Source organism: Peromyscus eremicus, chromosome 1 (assembly GCF_949786415.1).
Source record: "Peromyscus eremicus chromosome 1, PerEre_H2_v1, whole genome shotgun sequence".
Classification (NCBI taxonomy): domain Eukaryota; kingdom Metazoa; phylum Chordata; class Mammalia; order Rodentia; family Cricetidae; genus Peromyscus; species Peromyscus eremicus.
This window is the reverse complement of record NC_081416.1, coordinates 92,273,397-92,285,488: the sequence shown is the minus strand read 5'-3', so window position 1 is coordinate 92,285,488 and position 12,092 is coordinate 92,273,397. Positions and strand designations below refer to the sequence as shown.

Sequence of the window (12,092 nt, the reverse complement as noted above, 5' to 3'; positions counted from 1 at the left end):
TTTGTTTTTTGAGACAAGATCTCACTCTGTAGGCCTGTTTGGCCTGGAACTTTCTATGTAGACCAGGCTAGCCTTGAACTCATAGAGATCCACCTGTCTCTTCCTCCAGAATACTGGGATTAAAGGCATATGCCATACCATACACATGCCTGGCTTCTTAAAAAAAAAAATTTTTTTTAAGATTTATTTATTGCCGGGCGCTGGTGGCGCACGCCTTTAATCCCAGCACTCGGGAGGCAGAGCCAGGCGGATCTCTGTGAGTTTGAGGCCAGCCTGGGCTACCAAGTGAGTCCCAGGAAAGGCACAAAGCTACACAGAGAAACCCTGTCTTGAAAAACCAAAAAAAAAAAAAAAAAAAAAAAAAAAAGATTTATTTATTATGTATATGTGTTCTGCCTGCATGTTTGCTTGCACAACAGAAGAGGGCACCAGATCTCATTACAGATGGTTGTGAGCCACCATGTGGTTGCTGGGAATTGAACTCAGAACCTCTGGAAGAGCAGCCAGTTCTTTTAACCTCTAAACCATCTCTCTGCCCCCTACCCCTTTTAAAATTATTAATTACATTTAGTGTGTGTGTGTGTGTGTGTGTGTGTGTGTATGTGTGTGTGTGTGTGTGTATGTGTGTGTGCACATATGTGAGTGTGCGCATTTAGAGGTCAGAAGACAACTTGCAGGAGTTAGTTCTCTCCTACCACGTGTCACCTGAGGATTGAACTCAGGTCGTCAATCTTGGTGATAAGGGCCTTACCCATTGAGCTATCCTTGAACTCACCAGCCCCTAATTGAGCTTTCAGACTTATCTGAAATCGTATAGAATATTCGAGTACATCCCATCAAATTAACTCATTTTCCCCTAGCCTATTAATAAAGCAGATGCCTTTTCCCCTCACAGACAGGGTTCCCATTGCTCAGACACATGGCACAGTGCTGAGATGTTCTATGAAGAAGTTCTAAATACAAAGGAGTTCAAGGAGACCCCTTCATCCTAGTTCCTAGGGAGTTGGATCTAGTAAGGGGTAAACAGAAGCAAATAGTTTCCTGAAGCTGTGCCAAAGCTCTGTGTCAACTGCCTAGCAGGAAATGCTTTCAGAGGATGAAGATAAACAGACTATCATCTTTTGGGGTGAAAATATTCTGTCTTCTTACAAAACAAATACACTGGATTTAATCATCATCACACAGAGGGTGAACAGAAAAAGGCACTGAGAATGCTTATACCTATAACTGAGAATAATGGTACCTTGTCTCAGTTAGGGTTTCTATTGCTGTGAAGAGACACCATGACCATAGCAACTCTTAAAAAGGAAAACATTTAACTGGGGCTGGCTTACAGTTTTAGGGGTTTAGTCCATTATTGTCATGGCAGGGAACATGTTGGCATGCAGGCAGACATGGTGCTGGAGAAGGAGCTGAGATCTCCATCTTGATCCTCAGGCAACCGAGAGTGTACTGACGAGCTTCTGAGACCTCAAAGCCCGCCCCAACAGTGACACACTTCCTCCATCAAGGTCATACCTACTCCAACAAGGCCACATCTCCTAAAAGTACCACTTTCTATGGACCAAGCATTCCAACAAATGAGTCTATGGGGGCCATACCTATTCAAACAACCACACATCTGTAGGACACGTGGCAGCTACATGGGCTGCACATGAATCTCACTGTTCAACAGTCATGTATATAGTCAAAATGTCTTATGAAAATGTCATGGTAAATTAAATCTTGTCTTTCTTGTAATTTCCATTATAGCTTTACGAGAAATTTATATTTTAGAAGCAGTTCTTAATGTTTTTATTTTTTGATAGGATCTTACTCTGTAACCTAGTCTGTCCTAGAACTTACTATGCAGACCAAGCTGGGTTTGAACTCACAGTTATCCCCCTGCCTCAGTTTCTCAAGTGCTGAGATTATAGGCATAAGCCACAACACCTGTTGTTGTTCTTTTTAATTATTTTTCTTAAACTGGAGAAATAGCTCAGTTGTTAAGAGCATTGGCTGATCTTTAAAAGGAGCTATATTCAATCCCCAGCAACCACATGACCGATTTACAACTGTCTGTAACTCCAGTCCCAAGGGATCTGACACCCTCTTCTGGCCTCTAAAGGCATCAGGCATTCATGTAAGCAAAACACCCATACACATAAATAAAAAATTTTGGGGTTTTTTTGTTGTTGTTGTTATTATTGTTATTGTTTTGAGACAGAGTTTCTCTGTGTAGGCCTGGCTATCCTGGAACTCACTCCGCAGACCAGGCCGGCCTTGAACTCAGAGATCTAACTGCTTCTGCTTCCTGAGTACTGGGATTAAAGGCATATACCACCACTACCACAATATAAAATGATTTAAAAAGAAATTTATTTTTTTCTTATGTGGGAAAAAGAGGCAGTGTCACAGGCCCAGGATGGCCCTGAACTCCCTATATGTCCATGAATAGCCTTGAATTGAACTTCCTGCCTTCACTTACTGAGTGCTGGGATTACAGGCGTGTGGTGCTGGGGATCAAACCCAGATCTTCATGCGTACTAGGCAAGCACTCTACCCAACTGAGCCTAATCCCTTGCCTTTATGCATTTTTCTTTCTTTTCCCTTCCTTCCATCCATATATCCTTCAACAGTCTCTACTCATGATCCTCCTGCCTTTGTCTCTTTAATACTGGGATTAGATACATGGCACCACACCTAGTTCTTAATACTTTAGCACTATAGAATTGTAATTCTTTCTAACACTTTCTACATAACCATAAAATTTTCAAAATATGTTGAGTTTGGACTGACACTTAAGCCAGTTGAGTAATTTTGTTGTAGCCTAAGATGAAGTTATTCATAGGATCAGGTCTAAAGCAAATCACTCCAAAACCTTTTCCAATACATTTCTGTCTGCCCTCACTGTTTATCAGAAAGTATACCTGACAATTATACCTTTACTAAAGAGCTCCTCTGCTGCAACTTACTTTTACTTTCTTTAGCTGCAGAAAGATGATGATAATATATGGGTTGACTGAGAAGGCCTACTACCAACCAAAGAAATCTGCTGTCCTCCATAAAGTCTCTTGGCCTTTTTCTGCTTTCTCTACTAGTCACCTGTGTTATTCAGCTCCAATCCCAACCACCTGTAGTCACTGTCTCCTTTCTCACATTAGGAGTGTCCTCTGTCCCAACCAACTTCATGTCCAATGTTTCCCAGTAATAATAAGGAATAAAACTCCCATATCTCAAGAAACAGATTTACCTGCAATAGATCCATTTCTGTACCTGTTATGCATCAGCATATTCCAGGTACCTCAGATAACAATCTGAGCCTATCTCTTTTTCAGGATCCTCCCCCATATTCCATGTTCATGTTCCATCAGGTGTCATTTCAAATATCCACCAAAGTAGGGCTTCGCAGCCTTAGTTACTATAGGGGAGCAACAGGAAACTTTGTGTAGAGCCTTTCATGTTTTCTCCTCAACATGAGGAAGAGGAAGATTTTGATACAATGGAAGAGTAGAAAACAACAGGAACCCTTCTCCTAAATAATTGCATAAGCAGAATCTGCTAGATGCAACTGTTTTGGAACTCTGGAGTTCCAAAGGATTGCTACTTCCCAGGTAATGCTTGGACAGACCTGGCTTAGTTAGGGTTTCTATTGCTGTGAAGAGACACCATGACCATGGCAACTCTTTTTTGTTTTGTTTTCTTTTTGGGGGGGTAGGGGTTTCAAAATAGTTTCTCTGTGTTGCCCTGGCAGTCCTGGAAATAGCTCTGTAGACCAGGCTGGCCTCAAACTCACAGAGATCTGCCTGCCTCTGCCTCCTGAGTGCTGGGATTAAAGCGGTGCAATATCCATGCCCAATGACTAGGCCATGGCAACTCTTATAAAGAAAAAACATTTAATTGGGATGGCTTACATTTTCAGAGGTTTAGTCCATTATCATCATGGTGGAACATGGTGGCATGCAGGCAGACATGGTGCTGGAGAAGGAGCTGAGCATCCTACATCTTGACCTGCAAGCAACAGAAAGTGGTCTGAGACACTGGACGTGGCTTGAGTATATATGAGACCTCAAAGCCCACCCCCACACTGACACACTTCCTCCAACAAGGGTGTACCCACTCCAACAAAGCCACACCTCCTCCTCCATAGTGCCATTCCCTATGAGCTTATGGGGGCCAATTACATTCAAATTGCAATATACTAGTAAAACTGAGCTCTTAGCATGGCAGAAGCTACCCATTCTCCCCACCCATGTCAGGCAGCTGTGACTATACTCCTGGAACAGCTTACATGAAGCTTATGGCAGACAATTTGTACAAAAACGACCTTTACTCCAATTACTGGGATCTCTGCTCTGACATTTTTGATCATAAAAATGTAAACAAGGAACTCTGCAGAAAACAAAAATTTCTATAAGCCAGTTGGGATCAGGACTGTCCATCAAAGGCTTGTGTGCTAAAGGCTTAGTTGCCATCTTGGTGCTATCAGGAGGAGGTGGTACATGACACAGTAGGAGGCTTTCTAGTCATGGGAGATTGTGAGATCCTAGTTTTTCTTTCATAACCCACTCAGAGAGGAAGGAACTGTGCTCCTCCATATATTGCCTGTCACAATGTACTATCTTGCCACAGGCCCAAGAGCAAGGTAGCTATCACCTTACATACTGAACTAAGTAAAAATATATCTTTCATCTTTATAAACTGATTATCTCAGTTTGTTGCAGTAATGGAAAATGGCAAGCAGCCATCATTGTTCCAATAATGAAGCTGGATTCATCTAATACCACATACAAAAAGTAACTCAGTATAAATCAAAGACTTGAGTATAAGGCCTAAAGCAATAAAACTTCTAGAAGAAAACACAAGACAAAAGCTTCAAAACACTGAATTTGGCAATGATTATTTTTTAATGTAACCAATGCACAGGAACAGAGGGTGAGATAGAGAAACTAGACTTCATGAAAAGCTTAAGTCTCACATATCAAATAATACTATCAACAGGATAAAAGTGCAATCACAGAATGAGAGAAACTATCTTCGTATCATTTTACTAATTCATATCTAGACTAGCTACTAAAATTCAGTATCACACAAGTCAAAACAGTCAAAGAACTTGAATAGACACTAAAAAAATAAAGATTAAAAAATAAAAAAGATATACAGAGACATGATGACCTGAATATGATCCCATCCCCAGAACCTCCAAGACAGAAGAAAGACTCCTACAAATTGCACCCCACTCCACCCCACATACATAAGTAACTGATTTTTTTATTTTAAAAAAGATATATAGGAAAGCTACAGAGATGGCTCAGTGGTTAAAAGCAAGTATTGCTCTTGCAGAGGACTGGAGTTCAGTTCCCAGAATCCACATTCAGTAACTTACAATCAATCACCTGTAACTCCAGCTCCAGAGACTCTGATGCCCTATTCTGGCCTCTTCAGGCATGTGTTCAAATGCACATAGTACACAACACCTGCCTACACACACACACACACACACACACACACACACACGCATATACATAACTACCCAGGCGTGGTTTGAATGCCTTTTAATCACAGCACTTGGGAGGCAGAATTGAACAGATCTCTAAGAGTTCAAGGCCAGCCTGGTCTACATATCTCGTCCTAGGCCAGCTAAAGCTAGAAAGTGAAACCCTGTCTCAAAAAAATTAATTAAAATAATAAAACCCATTTTAAGAAGAAACTATAAATGACAAACTAACTCCAAAGAAAGCTGAAGGAAGAGAATAACAAGGATAACAATTACATAGAAGTCAATGAAATTAGAAATAGAAAAAAAATTGAAACCAAAAATTGGTTCTTTTGGGAGATTTTAAAAATTAACAAAACTTTAGACTCATCCAGAAATTGAGAGGAGCAGAACAATGGTTCAGTAGTAAAAGCACTGGCTGTTCTTCCAAAAGATCCTGATACAATTCTCAACACCTAATTGGTAGCTCACAATCTTCTATAACTCTTCTTCCAGGGGGTCTGATGCCCTCGTCTGGCCTCTGAGAACACCAGAAATATATGTAGGTGAAACAGTCATACACATAAAAAATTTTAAATATATATTTATAAAATATATTTATAAATTTATAAAATACTACATATATGTAGTATGTACATATATATGTATATATAGGAGATTCAGCCAGACATAGTAGTACATACCTGTAACCCCATTAAGAATAAGAATAGGAGCCTGCTTAGTGGTGCATGACCTTAATTAATCACAACACTTGAGAGGCAGAGGCAGGTGGATCTCGAGTTCAAGGCCACCCTGATCTACAGGAATTCTAGGACAGTCAAGGATACACAGAAAAACCCTATAGGGTGGGGGGAGAAAGAGAAAGAAGTGGATGTGGTGACACATGCCTTTAATCCAGAGGCAGGTGGCAGGTGGATCTCTGTGAGTTCGAGGCAAGCCTAATCTACATAGCAAGTTCCAGGACAGGCAGGGCTACATAGAGACCTTGCCTCAAAAAAGAGAGAAACAGAAACATACATACTAGCCAGCCACACTCAAAGCTTAAAGAAATGAAAAAGATTATGCTGTAATACTGTAAGTTTTTGTCAACAAATTAGACGACTTAAGTGAAATAGACAAATTCTTAGACAGAAAGATTAAGAACTGACTCAAAAAGGACCAAAAAATATAAGCAGATCTAAGACAAGTAAAGAACTTGAAGTAATTAAAAATCTTCCCAAAAGAACAGCTCAGGCACAGATGTTTTCAATCAAATAGAATGATACCATTTCTACACAGATGATTCTAGAAAATAGAACACTTCCTAAATCACTCTATAAGGCCAAAATCTTGTACCAATTCAAAGACACAAAGTCGAAAACTAGAGATCAAAATCCCTCATGAAGATACGAACAAATATTTTCAATAAAATATTAGCAAGCCAAATCTAGCAAAATGTAACAAGATTATACATGGTGTTGCGGGATTTATCCCTAGAATGAGAAATTGGCTTAATATCCAAATATACACTAACACAACACATTGATAGAATAAAAAATAAAAACCACATGGCCACATCAATTAATGCACAGAAGAACATTTGACAAAATCCAGCAACCTTTCATGATTAAAAAAAGAAGAAATAAACGTAACAAAACAGGACTTCCTCAACCTAACAAAGAGCATCTAGCATGAACCAAATTCCAAACACCAAACAGGGTATAGTGAAGTAACCCCGTAAACCCAGCACCTGGGAGGCAAAGACAGAAGGTTGTAAATTAGAAACTAGTCTGGGCAGGCAGTGGTGGCACACGCCTTTAATCCCAGCACTCGGGAGGCAGAGGCAGGCAGATCTCTGTGAGTTCGAGGCCAGCCTGGGCTACAGAGTGAGTTTCAGGGCAGGCTCCAAAGCTACACAGAGAAACCCTGTCTCGAATAACCAAAAAAAAAAAAGAAAGAAAGAAAGAAAGAAAAAGAAACTAGTCTGATCTAAGAAAGAAAGAAAGAAAGAAAGAAAGAAAGAAAGAAAGAAAGAAAGAAAGAAAGAAAGAAAGAAAGAAAGAAAAAGAAACTAGTCTGATCTATACAGCAAGTTCAAGGCCAGCCTGACCTACATATGGTGGGAGAGTCCCTGCCTAAGGCACACTGGCCCATGTTTAGGATCTTCAGCACTGCAAAAACTCCATACACCACACAGTTAATGATAAAAGATTCCAAACAAGGAACCAAGGTTCTCCTGTCATTTCTATTTAATGCTGTATTGATGGCCAGTATCATGAGGCAGAAATCCTGACTGAAACATTGTAATTGAGACAGGCATAGGGGCACACACCTTTAATACCAGCAGGAGACTAGTCTGATGTACATATTGACTTCCAGGAAAACAAGGGCTACATAGAGAGACTCAATCTATAAATGAATGAATGAATGAATGAATGAATGAATGAATGTTGGTTGTCTGTTTTTTTGCAGTAGGACCTATGTAGTCCAAACTGGCCTTGAATTCCTGATCCCCTTGCCCCAGACTCCTAAATAACTGGAATTTAAAGGTGTGTATTACCAGGCCCTCAGGTCAGATTTTCTTCACGCACAGATGATCTGCCCTTGTCAGTAGAAAATACCAAAGAATCCACAAAGATCCCTCGCTAGGATTAATTAGTAAATTCATGAATGTCATAGGAGAAAAAGTCAACTATATTCCTATACACTAGCAATAAATAACCTGAAAATGAAACAGAAAACTATTACATTCATATTAGCATAAAACATCTACTAATACATTTGTTACAAGAATTGCAGGATTGAACGGGCCTGGTAGTACACAGTTGCAATCCCAGTACTTGGAAGATGGAGTCAAGAAAATCTTGAATCCAAAGTCATTCTCAATTATGCTTCAAGACTGAAACAAGCTGGGTGTGGTGGTTCACACCTTTCATCCCAGAACTTGGGAGGCAAAGGCAAGCAGATCTCTGAGTTCCAAACGAGCCAGGTCTATATTGTAAAGTCCAGGCCAATCAAGGGCTACATAATAAGACCTTGTCTTAAAAAAGAGGAAGGGAGGGAGGGAGGGAGGAAGAGAGGAAGAAAAGGAAGGAAGGATGGATTGAAACTAGGCTGGAATATTTAAGACCTTGTCTCAAAAAAAAAAAAAAATCAAGAAAGGAGCTGGGGGAAGCAGGAAGGCAGAAAGTAAGGGAGGTGGGGAGGGAGGAAGGGAAAAAAAGGGTATAAATACCATGATAGTTAATATTGATTGCCACATGTCAGAACACAGACACCTAGGATATATATCACCTAGGAGACAAGCTTCTGGGTACACCTGTGAGGGACTGTCTTGATTGGGTTAACAGAGGCAAGAAGACTACCCTAAAAGTGGATGGCACCATTTCCTGCTCTTGGGCCCTAGACTCCATAAAAAGGAGACAGCTAGCTAAACACCAGCAATCATTGAAAGAAAATACGCCTGGAGATGCTAACCAGGTACTGAACAGGCTTTTATTAAATCCTCCAGGCTGCACTCAGGATGGGTGGAGATGTAGCCCCAGGGAGAGTTACAGAAGTGAGGTTTACAGGGAATAGGATAGGAGTAAGCGTGAGGCTAGCTGGTCAGGTCCTGATTGGCTGCAGAAAGAACATTTTCCAAATAAGGGTGTAGGAGCATGAAGTCTAATGCAGCCTGGTGCAAAATTTCAAATGCAGAACTCATCACTATCTTGTAAGCAACTCATTGGTGGACTGAGACAAAATGGCGTTACCAATGTTAAGCTCTATCAATCATTATTCTCTGCTTCCTGATTGTGGATGCAACATAAGCAGCTGCTTCAATGGCCTGCTGACAGGACTTCCCAGTACCCTGAAACTGTGCGCCACAGTAATCCCTTAATAGATTTTGTCAGAGTATTTTATCACAGCAACAGGAAAAAAAAAGACAAAGAAACTAAAGAAAACTGAAATAAATGTATAGATATTCTATGTTCATGAATCAAAAGTCCAATATCATTTCTTTCTTTCTTTCTTTTCTTTTCTTTCCCCACCTGAGACAGGGTTTCTTCATGTAGCCCTGGCTGTCCTGGAACTCACTCTGTAGACCAGGCTGGCCTTGAACTCACAAAGATCCACCTGCCTTTGCCTCCTGAGTACTAGGATTAAAGGTGTGCGTCACCACCAGCCAGCCAATATGTTTTCTTAAGATTTACTTTTATTTATGTATATGTGTATGTGTCTGTGTGTGTGTCACTTGTGTGAGCAGGTTGACTGTGGAGCCAAGAGAAGGCAGTGGCGAGATCCTGAATGTGGGTGCTGGGAACCAAACTCAGGTCCTCTAGAAGAAAAGCAAGCCTTCTTAATCACTGGGCTATCTCTCTAGCCTTCCAACACTGTTAGGATTGCAGTTCTCCCCAAATTGAACTAAAAATTCAACTCAATTCTTATCAGAACCCCAGAAGTCTTTATGTAGAACTTTACATATTTTTTGAAATATAAATAACCTAGAATATCAAAGCAACTTTGAAAGTACAGAACATAGTTTGTATACTATTTCTATACTTCTCAATTTTTAGACTTACCATAAACTTACAATAATCAAGAGAGTATGGCATATTCCATACATATGGATCAATGGAACAGAATTAAAAGACCAAAAATTAATTTTTGTATACTTATAGTCAACTGACTTTTGACAATGGTACAAATGCCATCTAATGAAAAAATGATAGTGTTAAACAAATGGTATCTAAAGAGATGAATTTACATCTCATATAGCATATACACAAATTAAACTAATTTAGAAGACAGAAGAAAAATGATGAATTAGGTAAAAATTATATATGTACCAAAAGCACAACCCATAGAAAAAAGTACTAAACTGGACTTCATCATAATTTAAGACTTGGTGCTTCAAAAAACACCATTAATAAAATGAAAGGGCAGAGCATGGAGAGATGATTCCCTGGTTAACAGCACTTGCTGCTCTCCCAAAAGACCCAGGTTCTATTCCCAGAACCCACATGGAGGCTCACAAATGTCAGTAACTCCAGTCCCAGGGGATCTGATGCCCTCTTCTATCTTCCATAGGCACTACAAGCATATGGTGTACATACATACAAGCAGGCAAAACATCCATGTCTTCTACTGGTCTCCATGTGCACTACATGCCTTTGATGCACATGCATACAAGCAGGCAAAAGACTCATATACATAAAATAAATCTCAAAAGAAAAAAATATTTTTAAGGAAAATGAAAGTGGGGCTGGAGAGATGGCTCATTAGTTAAGAACACCAGCTGTCTTGCAGAAGACTGGAGTTCAGTTCCCATCATCCACATGGTGGTTCACAACTGTCTGTAACTCCAGTTCCAGGGGACATTATGTTCTCTTCTAGCCTCTGTGGTTGCCAGCACACATATTGTGCACATGCATCCATGCAGACAAGCACTCAAATGCATATAAAATAAAGTAAATCTTTTTTAAAAGAAAAAAATTAAAGGTAGATGAGGAGAGGCTTAATAGGTAAAACGCTTGGCATGCAAACATAGGGACCTGGGTTGGGACCACCCAGATGCCCAGCACCCACATAAAAGCTGGACATGGCAGTGTGCATTCATTATCTGTTGCTGGGGAGATAGAGACAAGAGGGTTTCTGGAGCTTGTTAGCCAGCTGTTCTAGCCAAATTGGTAAGCTCCAAGTTCATTGAAAGATCCTCTCTCAGAAATTAAGATGAAACTCAACTGAGGAGGACATCTAGTATCAACCCATAACCTCTACATACACCACACACACACACACACACACACACACACACACACACACACACAGAGAGAGAGAGAGAGAGAGAGAGAGAGAGAGAGAGAGAGAGAGAGAGAGAGAGAGAGAGAGGATAATTCCTTCATTGAAAGAATCTCTTTATAAGGTCCCAACAACAAACCAAAATATGATTCCACCAAAGTACACTCTGGGAAACCAATGAGTTTGTTAGGCTTACTTACAGAGTGAGAGATGAGGGGTATGGGCAGCATCCTGAGTGATTCACAGCTGTCACACAAGAAGGTCTGGAGGTTGGCTTCCTCAAAGCCACAGAGATAGAGGCCCTTTCCTTTTTCTTTCCCAGCCTATACGCTAAAGCCTCTCCCTGAGACCTGGGCCCCTCAGCAATTAGGGCATAACTGCATACATATTGCTGGGAGGCACAGTTGGAGACCCAGGTAAAGGTCCAATGACCCTCCTCACCCCTTCCCTCTATGAGGGAATGTCAACAGTCCACAGACATGATATGTGGACACTTGCAATCAACCACAGCTGATCTGATGAAGATGGTGACTGTTTTGCTCAGAGAACACACTTTACAACAACACCACCCCACCCACACACAAAGAAAATGAAGCACTAGGGATATAACTCAGTAGTAAAGCACTTGACTAGCACGCAAATGGCCCTGGGTATTTTAATCCCCAGCACTGAAAAAATAAAAAAATAAAATGAAAACTAGAATACACTACAAGAAAATATTATAAACCATACATTGAATAAAGAATCATTTGTTCAGAATTTGAACTTTCATCACTCAGTATTTTTTAAGTGACACATAAACCATATTAAAAATGGATAAAGGATCTGAACAGATATTTTAGCAAAGAAGAAA

At 40.3% G+C, this 12,092-nt stretch overlaps 1 protein-coding gene across 1 annotated transcript in view; it reads right to left on the bottom strand.

Annotated features, from left to right (window-relative positions):
• Dennd2b (DENN domain containing 2B) overlaps positions 1-12,092 on the bottom strand; it is a 192,730-nt gene that overhangs the window by 178,570 nt on the left and 2,068 nt on the right. The window contains exon 2 of the mRNA XM_059269034.1: positions 3,894-3,990. The gene's annotated coding sequence lies outside the window, so the exon portion shown is untranslated. The remainder of the gene's footprint in view (positions 1-3,893; positions 3,991-12,092) is intronic.